The sequence below is a fragment of the Delphinus delphis genome, chromosome 10 (genome assembly GCF_949987515.2).
Source record: "Delphinus delphis chromosome 10, mDelDel1.2, whole genome shotgun sequence".
NCBI lineage: Eukaryota > Metazoa > Chordata > Mammalia > Artiodactyla > Delphinidae > Delphinus > Delphinus delphis.
The window spans coordinates 29,307,287-29,334,971 of NC_082692.2; the positions used below are offsets into that span (position 1 = coordinate 29,307,287).

Consider the following 27,685-nt stretch of genomic DNA (forward strand, 5'->3'; position numbering starts at 1 on the left):
ACAACTTGCGTTCGGTGACACGTTGGCAGGATGGGCTTCACAGATGTACCACCTACATAAGCTGCAAACAGCCCTGTGCTCAGAAGGGCCCGCACTGGGTTTAAGGATCTGCTGTCATCTAGAAATCCTTAATTTCTGGAGGAGTGACCTCACATTTTCATTCTGCACTGAGCCCCATCAATTATGTAGCGGGGAGTCCTGCTTCTAGCAATCTACAGACGTTTGCCTGCAGAGAATTCTTTAAACCCTAGGGTAAAATGGCCTGAGGACTTGAGGAAGTGTTCCAGAATTAGACACAGACTGTCATCAGCGTTTCCAGAGACAGAGCTGAGAGAGTCTTTGCCTCCGCTGGCAAGCAGACCCTTCTCAGGCCGGTTCTGGCCTGCCTCTGACCAACAGCTCTGCAGCACTGCATCTGGAGTGTGGCCAGAAAATTCTTCAGCTCGGTGGAAGAGGATGAGGACATGCTTGACTTTTGCAGAGTTGAACACTTGGAGAAACTTCAGGAAGAAAGCACTTAGTACAAGGTAAAGCTAGCTGGCCCATCAGCCCCCTGCCTGCTGCCCTGCTAATTCTCATTTCCACGATTCTTAGCATGTTTATTCTCTTCTTGCCAGTGGCCAAAGGACACATTTAAATGTCTTATTTCCTCTGGGGAGCCTGGAGAGAGGCAACAGGCACCTACTACAGGAAATCATGTGGAGAGGATCTCTTATTTAATACGGTTCCCAGATTACTTCCCTTCCCCCAGCCTCCAACCCCCACCTCCAGCCACACCGAGTCACCCAGTTTCTTCCTGCAGCAGAGACTAGAAGGCAGTTCACCTCTGCTCCCTGAGGTCCCCGTGAGCCAACGAGCTGAAGTCTGGTCTTGGGCAACCCCACCCTCTCCGCGGCTGTGATTGAAGGGGAGGCCCTTCAGTTTCACCTCCCCAAAGAGGTTCTTGGGAAGCTCTCCAGTACAGGGTTAAACTTCAGGAGGCTGCAAAGCACAGACGAGAAAGGTAGGTTCCTGCACTCTTTTCTTTTGCCTTGTACTGTGAACCAAGCTGTTCTGAAGTGTGTGTCCATATGGCTTTTCCAGTTGGCTGCATGTTTTCAACCTCTGTGTCTGGTTGAGGTTTACTCATTTACAGGATGTGGGGAAAAAGAGTGAGAGGGGAGATGACCCTTGGGGGTTTTGCTTCTGGACATCTTTGGATACAGAATGCCACCCAGAATAGTACCTAGAATGCAAAGCTGATTCTTCTTTTCTTTGGAGGGAAATCCCATTAGAAGCTGCATTTTGGGGACTTCAGTATATGAGAAAAATGTTTACCACCTGCCTTTCCTTTTCAACAATGTAGACCCTTCCCTTGATTTTTTTTTTTTTTTTTTACTCCTTTCTGAGTTTTTCCTTTCAGTTAAAGATGGCTTAGAGTGGATAGGGTATTTTCTGACAGCAATATAAATAGGTGTTTCTAATTTCGGGTACCTATGAGTTATAAGAAATGAACAAGCACTGTGTTCAAGATCAGGTGGACTGCCATGTTATTTTCCAGAATTTGCTATGAAACAGTTTTTCCTGAAGCTTCCTGAAACTAGATGCAAGTGTCTCTCAAGTGATGGCTGAGAAAGCTGATTTTATTTGCTCTGTTGTGATAATTGTCTGCAGGGATGCTGCGCCCCTTAGCTGGTTGCTTTTTCAGTCATTACTGGGGCTGGAGATGAGGTGTCCACTGAGACCCAGAGGGGGGTCTAGACTTATTCAAATAACACTATGTGCCTCTTTGACTTTTTTTTTTTGCCTCTTATGCTTTCATTGTTTCATCTTCGTCCTCACAAGCAACCTTTCCTCTGGGAGAAATATTTTACAGCGACTTCATAGAATACCAGTCTGCACCTGTTTATTTGAACATTGACTGTTCTTTCCTAACTTTATTTAGTTCAGATGCTCAAAATTTCTTGCCACTTCTGTATTTTACCCCAGCAGAGTCTCCCTCCATTCTGTCCTCCATACCCTGCTACAGGGTTCTTGGGAAAATGCAATTCTCTTAATGTCACTCTCTTCAGTGAAATATTTCCATTGCATCCCATTGCTTACAGCCTTGCTTCCTAAAGGGTAGTCCAGGGACCAGCTGCATCAGGCATCATTGGGCAGCTTGTTAGAGATGCAGGTTCTCTATCTGCTCCCCAGATTTACTGAATCTGCATTTTAACCAGGTCCCTGGGTGATTCACATGCATTAAAGTTTGTGAAGCCCCAACTTAAGGAAGGTAGACAAGACCTTCAAGGTATGGTCCTTATCATACAGCCAGCCTTACCTCTCACCCTCTGACTTTCCAGCTGTACCCAATACCTTCCATTTCCCCAATATGAGAGAGCTCTAACGCCTACCTATGTCTGTGTGTGCTGTTCTCTCTGTCCCCATAACTTCATTCATCTTCTCCACCCAACTACCCGCTGCAGCCTGATTGTTCCTGCCCCCTCCCCCCATCCAGTCCACCTTAAACTAAATGCCCATCAAGTCTGGTATTTTATGGCAACTTAGCGAAGTGCTTCTGCCGTAGCCCTTAGTACCTTAAATGCTCGTTGCTAGCTTTACTATTTTCATCCTTGAGGAGTTACTAGAGATTGACTTCTGAATCCTTCGCACTTGAACCAATGCCAGGTACATAGCCTGTGCTCAGTGTTTTTGAATTCATGAATGAATGAATGGATGGACAAATGAATGGATACATTGTTTGAAGAGGCCCAAATCATCCCCAGATTGAGGTCTGTAGTTTGAAGTCTTCCAAGGAGATTGCCACTCTCTATAATATTTTTCCACACTCTCCTTTATGAGACTTGGCTGGATTCATTGTTTTCACCAAATATTTTGAGTACCTACCCTATGCCATACCTTTTCGAACCTATTTCTTTACGTCGCTGTGAATAGTCTCTCCCAGAAGGTGTTTCTCTATCAGTGCCCCTCATTCGCCGCCACTCCAAGTCAGAGACTTACTCCTCTTTCAGCAAATAGGTACTGAGCACCTTCCCCATACCAGTTGCTGTGCTCCCTGCTACAAATGCGATGACCAACGACACAAATGCGAGCCCTGCCTCCATGCAGCTCCCCATAGACAAGATGCGCCTTTGATCATCCTCTGTCTTGCTTTTCCTTAGAAAGTCTGAAGGAAAACTGAAAGCCTCATCTTTAACCAAAGCTGGCGCATCCTAGTAAAGACAGCAGGAGCTTGAAGGCAGAGTGATTTCGTACAAAGGAAGCGGGGCTGTGTTTCTGCACCTTGATTTAGCCCAGCACCTGCAGTTCCCTAGCCAGGTGACCCTGGGTGCGTCCATTGCATTTGCTGGACCTGGATTTTCTCAAGTGGTGACCAAGATGGAGAATTAGAAGGAAAAGAGGCCCCTGCCTTCATGAGTGTACAGAGAAGATAATATCCAGGGAGCCTCTGCACTCACTTCTGTCACGTTACGTGATGATCTGAAGGGCAGGGCTCTGCCGTTCTCTGGGTCAAACTGGCAAAGAGGAGATCTTAAGGGAGACATTTCATGACTATGCCCACGAGCTCGGCTGTGACATTAATGCTGTCCTTTGGCACCTTCCATCAAACACAATGTGGCAGTGGCTTCCAGGGAGCAGCGCCCTGCAGCTTAGAGGAATCCACTTGGTATTCATGGTTGGGTGGAGAGCTGGTTTGAAGTAGGGCAGCTGAGGAGAAAGGCAGTGTCACCCTCAGGCAGTCTCTGCTTTTGGAAAGCAGTCAGGAGAAGGGAAGGAAGTGGCTCCACCAAGTCGTGCAGGAAAAATCTGGAAACTTGTAGACATAGAGCGAAGAAGGGATCCCTGACCCCCACTGCGGCATGGTTGTAAGGACTCCCTTTCTGATTCCACTTGGGTTCTTTCTAATTTGTGTTCATTTCATCTACAATCAGAGGTTGGGGGCCGGGCGTAGTATCCTTTGTCCCCGAGCTTTGCACCCCCGTGCGGTGCATGCACAGCTGGGAGGAAACAAATACTTTCTATTTGTTCTCCAGATACAACCACCAGGCTGAGGCTGCAGCAAACTCTTTAGGTACTCGCAAGGGTTCACCCTTTGCCTGTCTGAGCCTTCTCTTCCTGCTTCATCATGTGTGCAGCTTCCAAACGAAATGCCTTCCAAACCTTCTGAGTTCCTTCTTGCTTCCTGTTCCTCGTGTATCTCTTTGCCTCCAAATTTCCTGCACACCCACCTTGTGTATAGTTGCCTCCCAGCAGGCGGTGTTTTCTGATGGTCATTTCCTAACTCCTCAAGTTAACATCAATCTCTATCAGTAAGCACACCTTGTAGCAACAAAAAAAAAGAGGCTCACCTGCATGGGAGGTTTCTAAGGACCTACTGCAGATCTCGGGATGTATCTGAGATCAACCTTGCCTGTACCTGACCAACATTTGTTTTTTCATCAGAGGCATGGAGTGGGCTAGAAAGAGGTAGACCCACTTCTGAGTCCTCTATCTGCCATCTCCTTCAATAAGTGGTTGTACCTCATCAAGTCTTAGATTTGTTTCTGAAAATGCAGATAATATTTACCAAGCAAGGTTGTAGAGAAGATTAATTAGCTTAAGTACCTAGTATGTTGCCTCAAAAAATACATCAGATCTGAAAAAAGGATGTTGACCAAGATGGTGAAAATGAGAAAATTGGCATGTGCAGAATAGTTGAAAGAACCAGAGGACATTTGAAGTAAGAAGTAAGTCTTGCAGCCCATGAAGGTTGCCTTCAAATATTTAAAGATTGCTCAAGGTGGGAAAAGGGGTCAACAGAGGATGGATCAGTGGCAATTATAGGGTAACAGGTCCTAGCTCATTGTACAGAAGGATTTACCCACCATTTGAATTGTCTAAAACTGGGTGAGCTGCCTTGTGGCAGGGTGAACACCCTGTCCTGGGCAGTGTTCCAGCACCTTGGAAGACCATGGCCAGGGTGTTCCCAAAGGGAAGCCTGTACTGGGTGGAGCCTGGGTGATGACCTCGAGGTCCTTCCCACTCAAAGCTACCAAGAGTCTCGTGATGTCAGGGTTCCAGCCCAAGCCACAAAATAAAAGTCTGCAAAAAAACCCCATCAGACTACAGAGTGATCGGGGCTGCCTTTTGACTAGCTAGCCCTACACAACAGCTGAGATGCTTTTTAAATAGGGTCTTTGCAGCAACAGTCAAAAGGTTGGATTTCCAGGAAAAAGCAAAAAAGAAACGAGAACAATGAGATGGGAAAAGTTCACTCCAAACCGCTCTTCTTGGGTTACTCTTTTTTTTTTTTTTGCTGTACGCGGGCCTCTCACCGTTGTGGCCCCTCCCGCTGCGGAGCACAGGCTCCGGACGCGCAGGCCCAGCGGCCACGGCCCACGGGCCCAGCCGCTCGGCGGCACGCGGGATCCTCCCGGACCGGGGCACGAACCCGCGTCCCCTGCACCGGCAGGCAGACTCCCAACCACTGCGCCACCAGGGAAGCCCCTTGGGTTACTCTTTAACTAGATCGTGGGTTACTTCTTGTGCTGCAATCACATTCCTATTTGATGGAAAACTGCCACATTTTGGTACATTTTCACCCAAACTGGATCAAGCAAGTTAACAGCAAGACTCCAAGCTTTGTCCCTGATTTTTGCTCTATGTATAAAATGAAAACACGACAATATGTCTATGTATTCTTTGCCATCTCGAAATCTAACTTTCAGAAGTGCAAAATAGGGCTTCCCTGGTGGCGCAGTGGTTGAGAGTCCGCCTGCCGATGCAGGGGACACGGGTTTGTGCCCTGGTCCGGGAAGATCCCACATGCCGCAGAGCGGCTGGGCCCGTGAGCCATGGCCGCTGAGCCTGCGCGTCTGGAGCCTGTGCTCCGCAACGGGAGAGGCCACAACAGTGAGAGGCCCGCGTACCGCCAAAAAAAAAAAAAAAGTGCAAAATAAATGGTTCTACCATCCTCTAAATTACGGGGACTGTGAATGTGGAATTTGACTTTTGGGGGGAGAGGAGAGCTGGCTGCCGCTGGCTGCCTGCTCTGAGTCTAGTTCATCAGCCATTGTTTTCCACCCACCTTTCCTTTTCTGCTAAATGATAACAGCCTCTCTGCCAGATAAGGACCTGGAGGCTTTTACAAAAGGGATAATTTAGCTTATGGGGAGAGGGGCCTGCACACATCACTCACTGCTCCAGGTCCCCTCGGAGGCTTTGCTAATACGTCATCCTTCCAGGACTCATAAGAACTTTCTGGTCTTGCAGTTTCGGACCCTCACATCTTTTCTGCAGTTGCTTGGGCAGCATCTCCACGTGCTTTTCATTTCTTCCATCTTTGTTTTGAAATCTCAGGGAAAAGAAGCTGTGGTTCTTTCAGTAGAAGTGGATGTCCGCAAACGCTGCATTTTGTCAAATTGAAACAAAACTACAATCTATTTTATTCTCCAGGTTTACCCAGGCTCACTTTATTGAAAACGAAATTTTTAAAAATCCCTTGAAATATAATCAGCTGTGCAGGACAAAATCACAGAAACCCGTGCAGACCCGCGTGTTTATTTTTAGATGCCGGCCCCGCATGGCAAAGCAGCGGTCTGATGTCCAAACTAAGGCCCTGGGAATTTCCTCTAACAAGCCTGTGCTTCCGGGCATTGTCACAGTACAAAGGGCAGCGGGGGGCTTGAGTGCAAAGCTCCGGGTAACCCTGCCCCCATGAAATCTGGAACTTATCGTTCCTTCGGTCTACATGGTCCTCAGTGCTGGGGTCACCATGCAGGTCGTCCGGCAGTTCTGGGCACATGCAAATGAGTAGACGTGTATGATTATCTCATCTAAAAATATCCCAGAGATCAGCAATGGCATTTCGGAAATAAAGTTTCAGCTTTCTGTTTGTAGTTGGGGATCTACTCAACCCTCACCCTTGTCGTGAGGTGGATTCAGGTCTAGCCCAGAAACGGGGTTGTCATGCTAAGATCCTGGGTTAGATTGCAATTAATAAAGGGGTTTTAAAGCATATTATAGTTTTTAAAAAGCATAGATGCATGTACACACAGCGCCAACACACACACACAGAGGAGAAAAGACACCTGAGTCACCTAGATCTTTCCTATTATCCTAGACTGGTTTCTGATCCTTGATTTATTTATCTACAAAATGGATGCAATAAACCTCACATCCTATTAGTTTTGGGAGAAATAAGGTGCAAAATTACAAATAAACTGACCCAAACTAGACTTTTGCTCAAAGTTTTGCGTTTTGGTCTTAATATGCTTTGAGCTCCTTCCAAGAAATTTTTGTAGGAATATTTACCATCAAGTCTCCAGGGGGTTTTGTTGTTGTTTGGGGGGTTTGCTATTTTGTTTTTGTTTTGGTTTCGGTTAGGTTTGTTTTTTCTTCCTCCTTGCAGAGGAGGAAGCCTAATTTGTTACTTAATGGACACACTTTATTAGGAGAGGTTTCATGCCTTTGTCAAGCTCCCCACTCCTGGGAAGGTCACTGCACAGAGTCAAGGTTGCAATGCTCAGGCTTGCCCTCTGGGGGTTACCACGGAGGAGGAAAGGTGGGTCTCAGGTCTGCACACAGTGGTCCATACCCACCCTGTGCGGGGTCTACCATCTGCATCCCAGCAGCCTGCTGTGAGGATGGGGCCCCTGCACAATCAGAGGCCCCAGGGGCCAGGGGACCTGCACATAGAAACGCCAGCCCTGAGCCTGGACAAGATGGTTGGGCTTTGCCAGCAGGTGGATGACCAGGCCCCCTCTGGGGTCTGCAGATGCAGGAAAAGCTGTTCTAGCCCTTTGGTGAAAAATGTGCAAATGTTAGTAAAAAAACACCTTTATGGATTGTTTTGTTTGCAAGTGTTTATTATCAGACACCCCTCAGGGGTTCACAGGGCAGGTCACGTGGGGCCTGGGAATTTCCTTCCACAAAGGCTGTGCTTCCTCTCTTTGTTACTCCTCAAAGGACAAGTGGAAGCATTGCTCCAGATCCTTATTAACCCTTTCTCCCTGCCTGCCACATTGCAGACAAATCCTGCTGCCAGCCTTTGAAGGTGCAGAAAGATTTCAGACTTGGGTTGTGTGTGGGCACCCACAAGTGCATATGCAGAACAGGCTGTGTGTGTGTGTGTGTGTGTGTGTGTGTGTGTGTGTGTGTGTGTTGGTGGAGGAGATAGGCAATAAAGCATAAAACTTACTTTTTTTTTTTTTTTTAAAGCTCTCATTCAATATCACAGCATACACCCAGTCATTGTTCAGACCAGGTAAAATTTCTGCTTTATTTACCATAATAGACTTTTGTACTAAAAATGCTGGCGCAATTTCAGTTCCCTGTCCCCAGGGCGGGATCCCTCTAGAATGATAGTTGCTCTTCCCCTTTGGAGTCAGGCTAAAGTAGGGGCACGATGAGTGGAAAGATCTTTCATGAACCAAGTTCTTTATGGAGCACATGCTACTGAGCTCCACCAGGAACCCAGGGAAAGTAGAAGTTCTGCCGGCAAGAAAGCGTAAGCACATCTGAATTTTTATACCTAAATCCAGACACACTCATGCGTTGTACGGGAGAGCACAAAGCAGCCAGGGAACAGTGTGATCTAAGTCCAGAAATATCAGAAGCGGCACCTGAGCCCTCGTGCTGCTGGAGACGCTAATGATTCCCAGATACATTTCCCCACCCACGCATGGGGGACACACACACGTACGCACGTGCACACACACCTCACTCTCGGGAGACAGCTTCGCCATCTCAGAGGAAATCGCTTCTCACCACCAACTCCACGAAAGTATCTCCTCCCACACCCATCTCTTCCTCCTCCTTTCCTGCCTCAAGGGAAGAGACGGCCCTTCCCTGCATTCAAAGCTGGCTCTCACCCCCTCCCACCCTCCCCATCACTACACTCCCCTCTGATTGGCTCTTTCCACTGTCATTTAAATCTGCTTCAGACCTCATGGCAAAACCACCTTTGCCGACCATGCAGCTACTCTTCCATCTTCCTTTCCTCCCCATCAGGAAGTGCATGAAAGAACTGTTGATGACATCCTCGTGTCATCATCAGCCATTCACCCAGGAAACCATTCTGCTCTATCTCCTCATCTGCCCGACCCCCTGGGGCACCTTAGCTGCACCTCGGCACCTTAGTCTTGTCAGGACTCTCACTTCATTGTCTACAGCATGTGACCTCATGGACCACCACCTTCTCTGCTCTTGTCCTGCCTCCTGGCTTCCCAACTACTACTCAGTTTTCTTTGCAGGTTCCTTTCCCTCTGCTGTTCCCTCCACTTCCTGATGGCCGTGATCTGGACCACCTTCCCTTCTCCATCTACATCACCACCCAGCTGCAATTCACCTCTCTGTCCAGAGTCCTCTTTTCTCCCTTGTCTGTTAAGTAATCTATTGATCATCCAAAGCCTATTATTTTATTTTACTTTTTTATACAGCAGGTTCTTATTCAAAGCTTATTTTAAATGCCACCAGATTACTTCCTTTTTACAAGTCTCTCCATCCACGTGCAGATCTGACCTCTCTTCTCGGAGCCCTCACATTCCTTCGTTGTAGTGTTTTTTGTATTTGTATTCTCAGTAATTGTTCCCATGCACTTCTTTCCTAGGACATAGAGACGCCATCTTATTGATCTTTTTATTCCTAGCCCCCAGCACAACACCTGGCACCTTGGGTTTTCGATAAATGTTTGATAAAGAGTTGGGAACATCAAAGTGTCATTTAACAAACAGACATTTTGGTGAACTTATCCCTGAGCTTAAATAACATCTTTACTGTTTGAGGGTAAAAGTACTAGTAAATTTTTATTTAAATACATAATTAAATTAAAAATATAAAAAATATATTTAAATATAATCTTTAAAGTTAAAACTCAAAGTCTAAACTCACATTTAGACTACTAACAATATTTCACTTTTCCTTAAAATCAAAATCACAGTTCCGAGCACTTCCTATCTGAGTGTTCAATCTCTGTTTAGAAGCCGAAAGGAACGACAACCTGATTTCATGTTAAATTTTAATTTCCCCTCAGGGAAAATGTCTGAATGTGTCATGAATGACACCATATTTTCGTGCACCTGAAGTGGGGTTGCCAGGTGGAACAGAGCTAATATTTTGTCAAGGTTTTGCCACTTCACCGTGCAGCTGGCATTATGTAAACTTTCCACAGCTGCACCTGCAGGTCCGTTGAAGCCACAGAGATTGATTTGCCGAGTTGTTTGAAGGAGAACCAGGGGGACCCCAGGAGAATCAGCCTGATCACAGAGTCAGGGCTGAATCCACCCAAGGTCCTGTCTCCCGGGAGCACGTAGGGCAGGGATGGGTCTCAGAAGGCAGGGCAGAGAGGCTCACCCAACCCTGGGCGGTGACAGTATTCTGCATCCTCCCTGGGGCTATGAGGAGAAAATAGGAGAATCGCTATTTATGTTGAAAAAGGTCATCCCTTTAAAATCTCTATGTTAGGTTTTTGTAATAATGCTTATAAAATATTAGCACAAAACAACAGAAAATGGCTATATGAGAGATACAAAGCATCGTTTGTCCGAGTGTGGTCTAGAGATCACCAAGAGGTGAATGGACTGGGGCACTGGTCATGATGCAAATTGCCACGCTCTACCTGGATCTATTAAATCAAGCCTGTAAGGGGAAGTGAGGCTGGGGGTGGGAAGGACGTTGTATTACCCATCAGTAACGATATTTAGGAAATGCCTGCCAGCTTCTGTTTAGAAAAGTGTCTACAGTCGGCCTCCTGACCCTCGGTGCATCCCACTGGGTAGGTTAATGAGTTTGCCCTCTGGGCTCGTCTTTGCCGCGACACCCTTCCTGCTGAATTTGTAGCCCTTCTCTGGGCCACAAGTTTGGAAGAGAATCCTATACCGCTTTGTACCATCCTTCGCACCATCGCGTGTTTAACTCTGTGTATTTAAATCTTGGCAGCTCGTCTCAGAGCACGAGATAGTAGAGAGGCAAGAGCTGGGTTTGGAGTTTGGATTCTGCCTCAAATTCTTCCATGTGACCTCCAATCTACGCTGGTTTTTAAACGGGACTTGGCAAGTTGAGTAACCTCTCCAAGCCTCCCTCCCTTGAGTGGGAAGAGCTAACCAGTTCCCAGATTGTTGTGAAAATTAAATGACATCATGCACACACAATTTTTTTGAAAGGCACTCAGCACAGACCCTGGGCCAGAGTAGTTTCTCAGCAAGAGAGAGCAATTAAAAATAACAACAAATAAACAACAAGCTCCCACTGTATAGCACAGAGGACTATATTCAATAACCTATAATAAACCATAATGGAAAAGAATAGAAAAAAAGAATGTATATATAAATGTATAACTGAATCACTTTGCTGTACAGCAGAAATGAACACATTATAAATCAACTATACTTCAATAAAAAAATAACAACAAAAGTTTCACCAACACCAACCACGGAGGAACAGAGATGAAGTAATTTGTCCAAACTTACATAGCTAGTAAATGGTAGAGCTAGGACGTGAACCCAAGTAGTCTGGTGCTAAAGCCCATGCTCTTAACATTTTATAGCACCTCTAATAATGTGCCACCTGGGGAGTCATTCCTAACAAACAGTGATGGAGCACCGGCCTGCGTTAGATGCTAAGCACACAGCAGTAGACAAACAAGGCCTCGCCTTGGCCGTGAAGGCGGGCTCTAGGAGAATCATAGGATAGAGCAGGAGCTCACAAATAAGCCTTTCTAATGTAGTTCAGGAAATGCCTTGATGGAGGGAAGTGACGGGCAGAGATGTACACACAACTAGACGGAGTCAGAGCAGATTCTTGCCTGGAATGACCTTGACTGGGGCCTTGAAAGACAATGGGTATTAGACCAATGAATATGGGGCAAGGTGGCAGTCCTAGGCAGAGGCTGGAGGACACAGTGCTTGCAGGGCACTGAGGGGCTACAGAGAGGGGAGGGTAGGAAGAGAAGAAAGTGATGGAGAGAAGTGAAGATGGGTGTGTAGGCAGAAGCTATAATTATTCAGGGTTTTAGCTGAAGATAGTTGTATGTCATTTTAGAGAGAGGAGAGACTTTCCACAAACTAATCCAGCAGCTATCTATCTGCCAGTGTTTCTCTAAATGTAGGCAGAGCTTCTGATTCTACTGGCCTGGACCTGGAGACGAGGCATCAGTACTTTTGCAAAGTGAGAACCACCATGGTAAAAATAATCGTGCTATATCTCACTGATTAGTAAGCTTTTGTGTGCATCAGAATCACCTCTGAGAATTTGTTTAAACACGGCTGACTGGATCCTACCGCTAGAGTTTTAGATTCTGGAGGTCTGGAGTGGGCTCAAGAATTTGCATTTCTAGGGAATTCCCTGGTGGTCCAGTGGTTAGGACTCCATGATTTCACTGCCAAGGGCCCGGGTTCACTCCCTGGTCAAGCAATTAAAATCTCACAAGCCGAGCGGTGCAGCCTAAGAAAAATAAAGAGTTTGCATTTCTAGCAAGTTCCCAGGTGGTGCTAAGGCTGCTGGTCTTTGGCACTTTACAGAGCAGAATCTCAGAGTGTAAAGCCAGGAAGCCAGGAACTTAGGCCATAGTATTTGGGTGATTCTTAAGCTGCACTAAAATCTGAAAATTCCTGGGAGGAAGAGTGATTGAAATCTCATATCTTCTTTGCTGTAATGCTCCTTTAACTTTTTTTGCGGGCCTCTCACTGTTGTGGCCTCTTCCATTGAGGAGCACAGGCTCCGGACGCGCAGGCTCAGCAGCCATGGCTCACGGGCCCAGCCGCTCCGCGGCATGTGGGATCTTCCCCGACCGGGGCACGAACCCGTGTTCCCTGCATCGGCAGGCGAACTCCCAACCCCTGCGCCACCAGGGAAGCCCCTCCTTTAACTTTTAAATATTTCTGTAGCTTAAGAAAATCGAACCCCAATATTCCTGAGATTCTGGTTCATTTTGCTCTGTAAATGGTCAAAAAATGGTGACATGTAGGGTTCTTTGGAATTTTAAACATCAGCCCTTTGAAACGTTTGTTTGCAAAGCAGGAAGTCACTTGCTACCCAGGGCAAACACTCAGGTGGAGGGTTTGTCCCTTTGCAGGCTTTAGCGCTGCAGCTTTTGATCAAGTTTCTTTATGTTGTTTTTTGTTTTTTCTGTGTGTGTGTGTGTGTGTGTGTATATACATATATATATATACATGCATCTATTACCTATCATCTATCTATCTATAGCGAGAGACCAAAAGTGTACTGTATAAATGAATACTAGTAATGCCTGCTGCTCTTAAAATATGAAATATTTAGTGATCTGAACTTGATGTCTTGGAACAGCAAGCCACTGTGCATGTGCTGCACCTGGCCACCAGTGACCCAGCCATTAGGTACGTTCTTGAGGCAGGGACAGCACTTGCATTACAGTAAACAAAATAAACAAACAATAAAATCACTACACTCAAAAATTTTTATTGATTCCCTGGATAGTTACTTCCTTAAGTTAGCAATAATCTTAATTAAGTTATTAGATTTTATTTATAAATAAGTGAGGAAAAGTAATCCTTAAAGTTCTTGTGGTGGTTAATTTTTTTTAATTTTTGAATTTAATTTAATTTATTTTTTTATACAGCAGGTTCTTATTAGTCATCAATTTTATGCACATCAGTGTGTACATGTCAATCCCAATCTCCCAATTCATCACACCACCATCACCACTGCCCCATTGCCTTCCCCCTTGGTGTCTACATTTGTTCTCTATATCTGTGTCTCAACTTCTGCCCTGCAAACCGGTTCATCTGTACCATTTTTCTAGGTTCCACATATATGCATTAATATATGATACTTATTTTTCTCTTTCTGACTTACTTCACTCTGTATGACAGTCTCTAGATCCTTTTACGTCTCAACAAATGACCCAATTTCGTTCTTTTTTATGACTGAGTAATATTCCATTGTATATATGTACAACCTCCATTTGTCTGTCGATGGGCATTTAGGTTGCTTCCATGACCTGGCTATTGTAAATAGTGCTGCACTTAACATTGGGGTGTATCTGTTTTTTTTTTTTTTTTTTCAGTACACGGGCCTCTCACTGTTGTGGCCTCTCCCGTTGCGGAGCACAGGCTCCGGACGCGCAGGCTCAGTGGCCATGGCTCACGGGCCCAGCCGCTCTGCGGCATGTGAGATCTTCCTGGACTGGGGCACGAACCCGTGTCCCCTGCATCGGCAGGCAGACTCTTAACCCCTGCGCCACCAGGGAAGCCCGCATGTGTCTTTTTGAATTATGTTTTTCTCTGGGTATATGCCCAGTAGTGGGATTGCTGATTTAGAAGAAAATATTCATGTGACCAAATTAACAGTCTTTAGTACAAGTGCGTGGTGAATCAAAGCAAGGCTCCCTGGAACAGAAATAACTACAAATCATAAAAATCTGAGTTCCTCTGAGGGTTTTATTACCAGTCTGGTATCTTAAACTCCTCTTTGTGGAGTATTGAAATGCAAATGCCATACTGAATGTCTGGAAGCAACTCTTTCATCCAAAGTAGGATCAATTCTATTAACTATCTCTGTTTCAAAAGGAAGAAAAGGGCTAAATATATGCTTTAAGACTTCTCAGTACTACACAGTGTTTCGCCTTCATTTACCAGGAAAATTAATTAGTGGAGTTCCACATTCTATATCCTTACAATAAAATTCAACCTTTACTGAAAGTCACTTAGGAGTTTTGAAACAATGAGGTCAAAGGGAAGTTACTAAAAATAATCGGAATGAACTGTGATTGTATGAAAAGGAAATAAGCAGAAAACTACTTTCATTGAGTCCAAGAAACAAACTTTTATTAACTTGCTCTTTCCCCTCATTTGTTTAATTTTCACCTAGGGATTTTAGTGGAAGTCCCCCAAATACACCAGTCTGGTTGTCTAGTTACCCTGTGGCCTCCCCAAGCTCACAGGTGCCCAGTGCTCTCACGTTTCCTGACGTCTCCCCCACACCTTTGAACTCACCTGGGTTCCAGCCCCAGCTTAGCCCCGTCCGTTTGTGTTCATTCTAAATGCCTGGAGCTTGGCCACTCGGCCGACCATGTTATGGCACGATTCCTACACATAGAAAAGAATCCCTAGTTAAACGAGGGAAGAGTGAGTCTCTTTTGCTTTGCAGTCATCTGAAAAATGGGGGAAGAAAAGGAAAAGTAAGGTGAATTGGGGGGAGAGGTAAAGGCCCCTGCAAAGCCCTTTGTGGTGGAACAGGGTGGGTGGTCTCTAGGACAGTACTTCTCAGAGTTTAGTTTGCACAGGAGTCACCCAGAAAGCTTGTTCATAATGATTCTGGACCCCACCCTGAGATTCTGGTGAGAAGGTTGCAGGCAGGACCAGGAAGTCCCGGTCAGTGGACCACGTAGGCTTATTAAGTGCTGAACGGTACACACCAAGAGGTTCCCTCATATGGTGGGAAGAGCAGTGGGCCCCAAGGTCTCACCCATGGATCTGAGGTGCAGGGGAGGAGAACAACAAAAAATAGAGAAATAGATGAGCGTGACTTGGCAGTCAACAGGTGGTGGAGTCTGAGTCCAGCAGAAAGGCAGGGCAGGAGAGGAAGATACTTTGAACGCACCCTGAGCATCGTCCTTTTTCTAGCAAATAGTTTCCAGAACGAGTACTGGAATTTGTTCTGCGGGCTTTCCATGGTTGAAGAGTGTACAGGCTCCCCAAACACAGAAAATTAAACTATAAGTCGACTCACAAACTACATGTCATAAAAAACATTTCTGGTTGTCGATAATTCGTACCATCACCTAGGAACTAGGATGGTGACCGGTGGAGGGCACTTTGCTTGGGAAATTGGGATACACATTTGAAGGCTGGCGCTGACAGAGGCTGACCTGCTCTGGTTAATACAGATAAGAAAAATTGAGGACCCAGTGGAAATCCCAATAACGTGGGATTTGAGCTAGTGAGGCTGGGGACGGATGTGGCGAGGGTTGGAAAGGGGATTTCCAGTAACTTGTTAGAAAGAGGGGCGTGATGCCACCTCCACCGACACACGTGAATACACACACATACTCCTTGCTGCCTTTATGTTTCTATATAGCATTTTTGCTCATCTGGTACATAACTTATTTGTTTGTTTATTGTCAATATTACTGTATCAGTCAAGGCCACACCAGGAAGGAAATCACTCTCAAAGGTTAACTGAAAAGGTGAAGGCATTTTGTCAACAAGCCACTAGCAGTACCAGGAAGCCCTTGATCCCCTCCCGTAGGGCAGGAAGGGGCCAGATGTTTTGGGTGGGGTGTCAGAGGAGCCTGGCAAGACCTGTGGATGTGGGAGAGGGGGTCCCCCAGAATCCATGGCTGAGGGTGGAGCAACACAATAAGGCCATTGCCAAACTGTAGCCCCAAAAGGAGTGGGGGGAGTACATCCCTGGCTCCCCTTTCCTCCCATCCTACGATCTCCTGCTGGCATCTCCTGCTCTCCCAGAAACAAGGCACTGCAGGGTGTGGGGTGGGTCCCCCGGGGCACAGAGCACGGCAGAGAAGGGTGGAAATGAACCGAGAGGCCAGCCAGCAGGTTCCTCCAGCTGGAATGAAACTCCTCGGGGACAGTTGTGTTAGTTACTGCTTATCTCCAAGGTCTCCATTAGTGTCTGGTGCACAGGTTTTCAACAACATTTGGTGAAGGAATGAATGATGCATGACTTGGAAGAAGAGGCATATTGAAGAGGCAGAATGTGTGATGCAAACCCCCCACACCGTCCCTATTATGATACTTAACTCAATTCATCCTTGCTCACAATGTTTTCATGCGAAGGGATATTTTGAGGGGCAGGTACAGCAGGAAGACCTGGATGTAAGAGTGAGAAGATGCCCAGCATCTGATTATACACATATTATACTAATAAGTTATCAAGAAATTCACTTTGCCCATTTCTTTTTTTTATGTTTTTAAAAAATTTTATATTAGAGTATAGTTGGTTTACAATGTTGTGTTGGTTTCATGCCCACTTCTCAGTCTTGCTCTGTGAGCAGCCAGACTTGATTCACGGTAATAGACGGGCCCCGATGCTGTACAGCCCACAGCACAACAGCAGGTTGTGAAGGTTCATGCTCTGGTTTCTACAGATGCTAGAGGCATGGGAGGGTTCACCCCCAGCCAACCCTACCCCAGGCAGGACAGATAGGCCTAGGACATGAGCTGCTCTGGTTCTGTCTTCGCCACCTCAGAGGCTCTGAGGCTGAGCTTTACAGACTTTCTGTAAAATGGGGATGACAATCGTGCCCCCCTTTCAGAGATGTGAGGCCCAGCTGGGTACTGACCCACTGCCTGGCAGTGTGTAAACACTTAGTAGTAGCCTTAAGGATTGTTTCTTGTCTCTGCTCCTGGGAGAGGCGTGGGACATGCGGCAGAGGCTCTGTTTTCTGCACTGGATCCTTGATCAGGGAGAGGGTCAGGAGGCAACAGGATAGCCCGTCCTGGAGGAGGCTTTGCCCAATCCCCAAAGCAGGGCTTCCTGCTTCCTTCCTTCAGGATTAAGTGGAGCAGAAGCTGGCTTCCCTTCTGACCCCCAGTCAGTACCACACACACACTTTTTTTTTTTTTTTTCCAGGTGGCCTAGGGTGGCTTAGAAGTGCACTGAGAAAGAGACTGTGCAGTTCTTCCTTCCTCAGGGTCAGGGAGATGTTCCCAGAGGGAGCTGAAATGAGGAGCAGGTGGGGGACTCTGGGAAGATGAGCTTCCCTTGGAGAAGATGGGCAATGCCTTTAGGGTCTGGGGGTTCACGTGGTCTTCCTTTGCCAAGGGCTCTCCACCACTTACATTTGCTGGTGGCAAGTCCTTCCTCCACGCTCTTCGGGTCTGTATCGCTAAAATGACTGCTCCACGCTGTTACAGTGGAGGATTACTGGACTGAATGTCGACATTATGACATAGAAAAAAATATATATATGTGTGTGTCATCTTGGGCATGTTACTTAACTTCTTGTTTTATATGTAAAATGGGATAGTAGGAGTAGTGTTGGGAAATTATGTGAGATAGTATATCTAATGTAGGGCACTTAGAATGGTATATGGTTCAACCAAAGACTATATATGTGTTTGCTCTCTTCATGGTATTTTATTGTGTATATGCAATATAATTAATTTAGCTAGTTTCCCATTGAAAAAAAAAAAGACTGCTCCAAGTTAAAACAGAGGAGGCTGATAAAGAGAAAACGAGCTACCCTTTGACACCAAGGTCTCCTGTGGTTGCATGACAAGCTTACAAGAAACGCTCTGGAATCCGGGGCACGAGGGTTGGTGGTGGGGAAATGTCACCCCGGCTGCAGGCAATAAGGTGGTACATGTCTGGAGAGAACTTAAAATCAATAATAAAACCAACTAAAAGTCTTTTTTTTTTTTTTTAATGATCACCATGCAGTGGCAATTCCAAACAATGTCAGTGGCAAAATACTCTTCCAAAAAAAAACTTTTGTTGGTCTAAGTTCTAAACAATTGCTGTCATCACGGGTGAGTTTCAGTAATAGAATCTAAGCTGCTAGTTACCATATTTGTATTACTTATTTTTTATTCATTTTTATCAGAGTATAGTTGCTTTACAATGTTGTGTTAATTTCTGCTGTACAGCAAAGTGAATCAGCTATACGTATACCTATATCCCCTCTTCTTTGGATTTCCTTCCCATTCAGGTCACCACAGAGCAATGAGTAAAGTTCCCTGTGCTATACAGTAAGTTCTCACTAGTTATCTATACGTAGTAGTGTATATATGTCAATCCCAATCTCCCAGCTCATCCCACCCCCGTTCCCCGCGCCCCCCGTATCCGTATGTCTGTTCTCTACATTTGTGTCTCTATTTCTGCTTTGCAAATAAGTTCATCTGTATCATTTTTCTAGATTCCACACATATTTAATAAAGATTGTGTTCTACATAGAAGTTGATTCAGAAAACTCAGTCATATACTGACTCCTGGCACAGAGGGAGTCCACTACATGTTCGTGTTCCAAGAATAAGTTCCTAATGGTTTGGAACTGTCTGAGGTTGCTTGAAGTGACTATCTCCTGGGGCATGACATATCCCTGCATTTGAACAGCAGGCTAAAAATAAGTAACATTAGCACAGTAATTGTAGAGACAAATAAACGGAACGAGTTGCTTCAATTCTGTCATTCTGTGGGACTTCATAGAGTTCTGATTTGTGTTTAAAGTTGAAAACAGTGAAGCAGAGTACTACCCGCATGGTGTACTCTTTATTTGACAACTACACGTTTTAGCTCACACCTCAATGTTTTACCGAAAATTAATATTTAAGTGAAAATTTTTTCTCTTTTTTAATTGTTTTAAATCTAAAGAATTAATCAAGAAAATAAGGACTATTACTGAAAATAATGTTCTCATATAAAAGAGGGTAGAGTTAATAAAAAAATCTGGTCCAGATGTCAAATATACTAGATGCTTCCATGGTCCAGAATTATGAGCGCAGGCTGTTGCCTTCTTCAATCGGATTTTACGATGCAGAGAAGTGAGTGAGAGAGAGAGAGAGAGAGAAAGACAGACAGAGAGAGACAGAGAGAGGGAGGTGAACACGTGCATGCGTGTGCCCGTGTGCATGTGTGTATTCATGGGTGTAGGGAACCAGTTTCCACTCTTTGTCGTTATGTGATTCCTGGGAAATTTTATGATGTCAACCATAGAAGTTTACTTAAATATCGCTCCTGTTAGTATATATAAATATCCCTGATCAGGCATTTGTTGTATAAGGTGATTCTGGCACTTAAGAAGGGAAGATATGGGACCATTTCTGATGTAGACCAGTAGGTGATCCAAGGGCTGGAGCTCATTCGTAAGAGTGCCCTTGCTTAGTGAGGGTCCAGCCGGTTCAAATAAAGAGTCCTAGGAAGAGGGATGTGTGTGAATATCCCACTGGGTAAAGCACAAAGTCCAGATCTCACTGACTCTAAGTAAAATGGAAAATGGAACATTTGAGGAATTCAGGAAAAGACTAAAAATATCAATATATGTTGTTTTCCCTATCTTAATGTTCCAGGTCAGACAAGGTAAACCAAAGGGGTGTGGTCCTGGAATCACCATGTAATTGTTAATAGGTAGCTATGTTTTGTGTACTATGCACCAGGTCTAAAGATAGTTCAGTGGTCCCAAGAGGCCAGCTTTGAATTATAGGTGGTGATGTAGTTAGGAACAGTCTTGAACTTGGAAACCTGGACTCATTGTTCTGGGACAGGTCGTGGAGCTGAGGGGAGCCGGGCAACTTCCATGCAGCACAGTGACAGTTTGCACAGTGCTGGGCCATTGCCAAGGGCTGTAGCAGCCACTGTGAACACCTTTCCCTTCATCTCTTAACTCCGTCTGTCCCTGAAACACTCAAAAAGTACAGGCTAGAACACAGGGCAACTAAACTTTGGGTTTACCAACTTGATCACCAAGCACACTGGAAGGTCAGACAGGGTCTCAAGAGTTTGCCATCATGGTATGAAATGGAACAGACCAGTGAGTAAAGGAGATTCCAAAGAGATGTCTTATGCACAACCTAGATTTGGGGAGACAGAATTTCATAAACCTATGGGTAGGGCACTCGAAGTGAACAACTAATGCTTTTCCTAATATTAAAACAAGCAAGTTGTTTTGAACAGGAGCTAGTTTACTGAGTAATATGTGTAATATCTGGACAGTGTGTGCCTTTCCATTTTCTTTAAAAGATTCACTTCAGGTAAAATAAAAAGTGGTCTAACAAGGTCTTGCTAATGATGGAATAGCTCGTTTCTCCAGGGCTCAATCACAAGCCATCTGGTTTTCCAGCATCCCACATCTCTAGGCTTTTTAAAAGCACGTTTTTCCTGCTCCCCAAGTAGCTGAACTTCAGAAATGTTGATTAATTTCCATTTGTGCTTCATTTTCCATTCTCACCACTGTGCTCCCAACTTTATGCTTCTCCTCAGCGAGCTTATTTTAGGCCCCTTCTTGGGGCTGGAGTTCAGAACCATTGTTGCTCACGGACACAGGCATCAGCCCAACCTTTTCCGAGTTCTTTCTCAAACAAATGTTGTCATTGTGCCTGACATAGTATGTATTCTTGAAAGAGCATTTTAAAAAGAATACATCATGGCTCTGAAGAACTGAGGGAAGTGGTGGTGGAGGGACCCCACTCTTAAGACGTGAAGCAGGAGCCACGGAGCAGGGACTCGGGAGGGAGGTGGGATGTGTCCCTGGGGGACGGGGAATGGCCATCTTTAGCACAGGGATGGCCTTCGCTGGTTGACCAGAAGGTGATACTGATCTAGTAGTGTTACCTTTGTATTGTAGGTCTTGGGAAATTTATTGAGCACCTCTTATGTGTTGGGGATTTCTAGCTCTACCTTAGAAGTTATTTTCACTCTTTGGCTAAGATGGTGGAATACCTCCCCATCTATGTAGGGGGACTCCTGCAACCCTACTGGGGGGCCTTGGTGGGCATGGTGTGTTAGCAGCCATAACCACGCCGTGACTGTGCCCTTGAAAGCACTGGATTCTCCTGACGGTATAGACATCCTAGCCCCCGAAAACGGGATGAGCCGCAAAACAAAACCTCCCCTTGATTCAGTCATTAAAAATGTATTCGTTGAATACCTACGGTGTTCCTTGTCAGAGCTACTTAGTATTTTCATATTTTCTATTATAATCTCACCTCCAAATTAGTCATTTTTAACTAATAATTTAAAAAACTAATAGTTAAAAAACAGATTTTAAGTGATCAGTTCTTGAGTGTCCATTTTTCTTTCTTAACTACATTATCTTAAGTTCATGGACGTCACATGAATAAAATTTGGCGGTGGGTCCACAAACTTGAATGGGAAAAATATATCTTTATTTTTACTAACCTCTAACTGCAATTTAGGATTTCCTTTAATTAGGAACCTAGGTAACAAGCCACAGCAGTATTAGCAGTACCTATGACTTTGTCACCAATAGAAATCGCAGATATTTTGGTATCACATTACTGTGTTGCAGACCCTCAGAACTCTAGTTTATTCCCATCAGCACATGAAATGTGTGATGGTCATTAAAGCTGCCTCATTAAATTTTTTAATTGAATAAATTAAGAAAGAGGTAAATATATTACTAAATCACATTGTTTTAATATTTTGATAACTATATTTCAATATAATTATTTTCTCTTGTAATCCTATGTATTTTGTTCTATACATTTCAAAGCATTATTCAGAGAAGGAATCATAGTCTTTACCAGATGGCCAAAAGGGTCCATGCCCCCAAATCATTTTTTTTTTTTTATCCTACAGTCCTTTCATCCAGGGCCAGGGAGATACAAACTCTTTCAGTCTTTATATGTCTAGAAATATCTTTACTTTGCCCTCATCCACGAATGTTTTTTCAAGTGTGGATCCAGGTGAGACCACCCTGGAAGAAAGTACAGGTGGAAAAGGATGTGGGACCATGGACAAGGCTTGGGGCAGGCTAAATATAGAGGGCAGGTAGAGAAAGAAAGGGCGCCAAGGGGATTGAGAGGTGGGAGGAACCCGTGGGGTAGGAGGAACATCAGAAGACTGGATGCCAATGGGATTTCAAGGAGGCAGGAGCAGCCAGCTCTGTCACATGGTGCTGCAGAGTCAAGGAGGATGAGAGCAGCAAATGGACCATTGACCATGGTGATGTGGAAACCATGGTGACGGTCATGAGAGTCGCTAGTGCAGAGCTAGGGAAGGAAGATGGATTTGACTGACTTGGGAGCCAAAGAAGAGGGGTGAAGAAGTGGAGACAAAGTCAATGTGTTCAGCTCTTTGGTCAAGAGTTGCTGTAAAGGGGAGCAGAAAAATATTGCAGTCAATGAGGAAAGAGACAGATGTCAAAGGCTTTTCAAGAGAGATTCTAGAACATGCTGGTGTGCTACTGGGACGGATCCAGTGCTGAAGATGAAAGAGGAAATGGCACCCAGAGCCGAGTGGAGGAAGAGGCAGGTCGTCGGCAGGAGCAGGGCTGAGTCATCCTCTCAAACCAGAGGGCAGTTCAGGTGCCAGAGTGTGGGAAGTTTGCACATAGGAAGATGAGCATTTGATTGATTCTGTTTTCTCAATGAAGTAGGAGGCAAGACTACAGCCAAGAGTGAGGAGAAAAGAGAAAATGTGAAATGGTGATTTGGAGGAGTGAGAAAACGAACATAAATAAGAGCATTGTCGGGCCACGTGATTGTAGCAATTCCACCAACAATTAGCAGGATAATTTTAATAAATAAGCTGTCTGTCTGCTCTCAGACACAGATAAGAATTGCTCTCTGAAATACTCCCCCCTTTCCACTATCCCCCACTTCTCTCTAACCCCATTGCCCTCTTTTTAAAAAAAATTTTATTGGAGTGTAGTTGATTTACAATGTTGTGTTAGTTGCAGGTGTACAGCGAAGTGAATCTGTTATACATATACATATATCCACTCTTTTTTAGATTCTTTTGCCATATAGGTCACTACAGAGTTTTGAGCAGAGTTCCCTGTGCTCTGCAGTTGATCCTTATTTGTTATTTATTTTATATATTGTAGTGTGTATATTGTCAATCCCAGCCTCTCAATTTACCCCTCCCCCCCTTACCCAATTGCCTTCTTGTTATTAAAGCCTCTTTGATGACTTAAACTAATTCATGCTTACATGCAACTCATTGGAAATGGATAATATATCCACCTTTCAAAGGCATCTGAGTCAGAGCAGAGGTGGTTCCTTCGCTTAAAGCAATTTGTCTCTAAAGGTGTAAGTTTAGGAATTAGAAGCAGGTGGACATAGGTTTATCTATTGCTTCTCAAATCCTCCCACAGAGGTGACAGTCTACACTGCTTATGTTACCTGGCGCCAAAATTCTCAGACCACTATGGTGCCCTTCACTACACTTTCAGTTCAGCTGTATCCTAATACAGTAGAAAGAATCATTTAACCTTCTTTCTTGAAAGGATATAGGCTTTGGCATAACTTACTTAGAGCATCATTTCTGGCACTAATTAAATTGTGGACCAAGCATCATAAAGAAAAGACTACAGGTCTAACACAAGTTTAATACTGTCTCTCTCTACTCAGAAATCATCACTGTATCTTAGGCATCAGGTGTAGGGATCAACCCCTTACCTGTACCTGGGGAATTGTCTTAATTTAGAGGTAAGAAGAAAGGGTATCTGAGTATTCAGAGGGGGTTGGGGCAGGCGCCAAGGCACCATGCTAAGAGTCCTGCCTGGGAAGACAGGAGATATCAGTTCTAATTCTGGTTCCGACACTAATGGGTGTTGTGGCCTTGGTGAAGCCTCTCAGCTCCCTCTAGCATGGTCGCTGGAATGCATGATCACCCGGTCCCCTTGGCTCTCAAATCCTGTGATTCTGACTTTTCTCTTGGCATGTGTGACTCTTCAGCTCTCATTTGTCTGGTGCGTTTAGCATCATGGCTATTCACTCACTGGCTTGATAAATTCTGAGGAAACCACCTCTCCGATCAAAGGCAAAAATGGGGGAACCTTTGTTTTGGTGGCAGAGGAAGTGTTGAGGCCCTGAATCGGGATGGAAAGTGCCCTTATGGGGACTAGGGATGTTAGCAGATGCCCTCACTGCTGCCTGAGGCATATGATACCTGCATCAGAGCACCTGCACCCAGGACACACAGTGAAGGAGCAGAAGTTAGAAGAGGAGCGGCCACCCATGTTCAGTACAAAGGAACTTGCACACTTGAGACCAGATTCAGCTTCCTTCAAAAGAGCTTCCTTCCCAGACCAAGACAAGAAGGAATGCCCATGTCCTCAAATACCTAGCTCTTCTCCATGTTGCTGAAAGAGAGGGTAGTGGGGATGGGGGCGGGGATAAAGGAGGAGGAGTCAGTGATACATGTGGTCCATCAATAACTCTGACATCCGTGCACACCAAGGCTGCAGCATGTGGCTGACATATGGGCAACTTCCTGCTGCATGGATGGGCTAGTGGGTCACCTGTAAGAGCCAAAGGTGGAATCCAAAGGCTAGGGATGATTGCCAGGCCACTGACGGTCAACCCTGCATAAGAAAAGGTCAACAAAGGCCAAGAGAAGGCTGTTGATGTCACCTCTACAGATCTGTGTCCTGCATCTGTCTCCCATTTTCCCATATGCTGTCTCTCCCTCTTCCAAGAAAAGGCAGGGAGGTAGTCTTGGCCGTGGTCCAAAATAGGACTTCACTTGGAGGGTGCTTTGGATTTCTGACCAAAGCTAGGACCATCACAGGAGACATAAGAAGGTGGGTAGAATATGGAAGTCAACTGTATCCAATTGGTCCAAAAGATGGAAAGCTTTGGGATCTTCCACAGCAAAATAATATAAGTATCTGAAAGATACTTATGCCAAGAAGGCATAATAAATCTGTCTATGGGTGGAATGGATCCAGTAACAGCAAATGCAAATAAAACCTGAGAGGCCGCAGCTGAGTACAAATATGACCAACTCCAATTAGCAGAGTCTGCCAAGATACACACACAAGATAAGAAGAAGACCATTTGTATACCATAAAACCGCCCAATTTTCTGTCGGTTTCTTCCTTGCATAAGGACAGGTCAGTGCCAGAGGGGAATTTTCCTGGCCTTGTTATAGAAATAACAAAGGAGAGCTGACCCTGAGTCACACTGGGTCAAAAGTGTTACCAACATCTGGTTGTGGATTAAAAAAAGACAAATAGGGCGTACCCTGCCAAGACGTGGAAGGGTGAGTGTTTTACAAGTAGAATAATTATGGACTTTGGTGTCTACCTCTGCTGTGTATATACTAACATCGTGGCGTTCTTACCTTTGCTTTCATGTTACACTTTCAAATATGCTTCTTTAGTGAACCAAATAGGCATCTCTCCCCTCAGGGAGCTTACACCCTAGTGGAGGGTTAGAAGGTGGAGACAGCCAATAAAATAAATAAGTACATTATAGTGTATTAGAGGTGATATGTGATATGGAAAAAATTCCTCAGGGGAGGGGGTTGGGAGGACTGAAGTGGGACGTATGGTGGTCAGGGAAGGCATCACTAAGGAAGCAATGTTTGGGCAAAGGTGGGAATGAGGTGAGGGAGTGAGACACGAGGATATCTGGGCTAAAAGCATCGAGGCAGAGAGAATGGCCAGTGCCAAGACTCTGGGATGGCACAACCTGGCTCACAGGAAAGCCGGCATGGCTGGAGCAACGTGGAAAGAAGGAGAGGAATTAAGGGAGGATATGGTGGGAGGAGCAAAGCTGCCAATGGTGTAGACCTTACAGGCCACTGAAAAGACTTTCACCTTGACTGTGTGAGATGAGAGCATGGCTGAGCGCAGGTGGACATTACATAGCTTAGATCTTATGAAGACCATTTTAACTGCAGTCTTACACAGAGACCAATTAGAGGTAAAGATGGTCATCCAGGCAAGAGGTGATGATGGTTTGATGAGAGTGATAGCAGTGGAAGGGGTAAGAAATACCCAACCACGCGTGTATTTTGGAGGTAGACAGGATTTGTTGACAAATTAAAGTGTGCAAGGGAGGACTCGAGGATGAGTCTTAGAGTTTTGGTCTGGCTAACCTGGAAGGATGGAGACGCCCTTCACTGAGATGGGAGAGACTGTTGGAAAAGCTAGCTTGGGAGGGAAGACCAGTTTTGTTTTCGGACATGTTACGTTTGAGAGCCTATTGAAGATCCAAGTGGATTTATCGAGTGAGAAGTTGGATGTACTGGTCAGAAGGGCAGGAGTGAGGTCTGTGATTGCGGTAGATGTTTGGAAGTCACCAGCACAAAGATTTAAACCACAAAACTGGTGGAGATCACCTGGGGAATAAGTGTCAACAGAGAAGAGTTCCAAAGACTGAGCCATGGGACATGCCAGTGTTAAGAGGAGAACCCAGCCATGGAATGAAATGAAGCAGTTTCCTTATGTTTGCCTTTTTAAAAAAAATTTATTGGAGTATAGTTGAGTTAGCTTCAGGGGTACAGCAAAGTGATTCAGTTGTACATATATTCATTCTTTTTCAGACTCTTTTCCCATATAGGTTATTACAGAATCTTGAGTAGAGTTCCCTGTGCTATGCAGTAGGTCCTTGTTGGTTATCTATCTTACATATAGTAGTGTGCATATGTTAATCCCAAGCTCCTAATTTATCCCTCCCTCCCCACATTTCCCCTTTGGTAACCATAAGTTTGTTTTTGAAATCTGTGAGTCTGTTTCTGTTTTGTAAATAAATTCATTTTGTATCATTTTTTAAATTAGATTCCACATATGAGTGATATCGTATAATATTTGTCTTTCTTTGACTTACTTCACTTAGTATGATAACCTCTAGGTCCATCCATATTGCTGCAAATGGCATCATTTCATTCTTTTTTATGGCTGAGTAATATTCCGTTGTATATATGTACCACATCTTCTTTATTTGTTCCTCTGTCACTGGACATTTAGGTTGCTTCCATGGCTTGGCTATTGTAAATAGTGCTGCAGTGAACATTGAGGTGCGTGTACGTTTTCAAATTATGGTTGTCTCTGGATATACGCCCAGGAGTGGGATTGCTGGACCATACGGTAGTCCTTTTGTTTGCTTTTATGGATCAGCTAGGACATGCCAGCACCGAGTGAGGAGCTGGGCATATGATAAATAAGACGGGGCCCGGCCCTCAAGGCACTTACAGTCAATGCATTAAGCATTAAAATGATCATTTGAGTGCAGTCTGGTACCTGCAGAAAGACACATACCTGATAGTTTGGGGTCAGGGAGAGGAAACACATGGCCCAGCCGGGGAGAGCTAGGAGGGT

The 27,685-nt window shown here is 45.0% G+C and overlaps 1 protein-coding gene across 3 annotated transcripts in view; it reads left to right on the plus strand.

Moving 5' to 3' along the window:
- The first annotated feature begins 808 nt into the window (after positions 1-808).
- ADGRF5 (adhesion G protein-coupled receptor F5) overlaps positions 809-27,685 on the plus strand; it is a 104,950-nt gene continuing 78,073 nt past the window's right edge. For 2 of the 3 annotated variants that reach the window (XM_060021698.1, XM_060021697.1), the window contains exon 1: positions 809-1,003. The gene's annotated coding sequence lies outside the window, so the exon portion shown is untranslated. Of the gene's footprint in view, positions 1,004-18,616; positions 18,648-27,685 lie in introns of those variants that run through there. The other variant, XM_060021699.1, reaches the window with a different exon arrangement.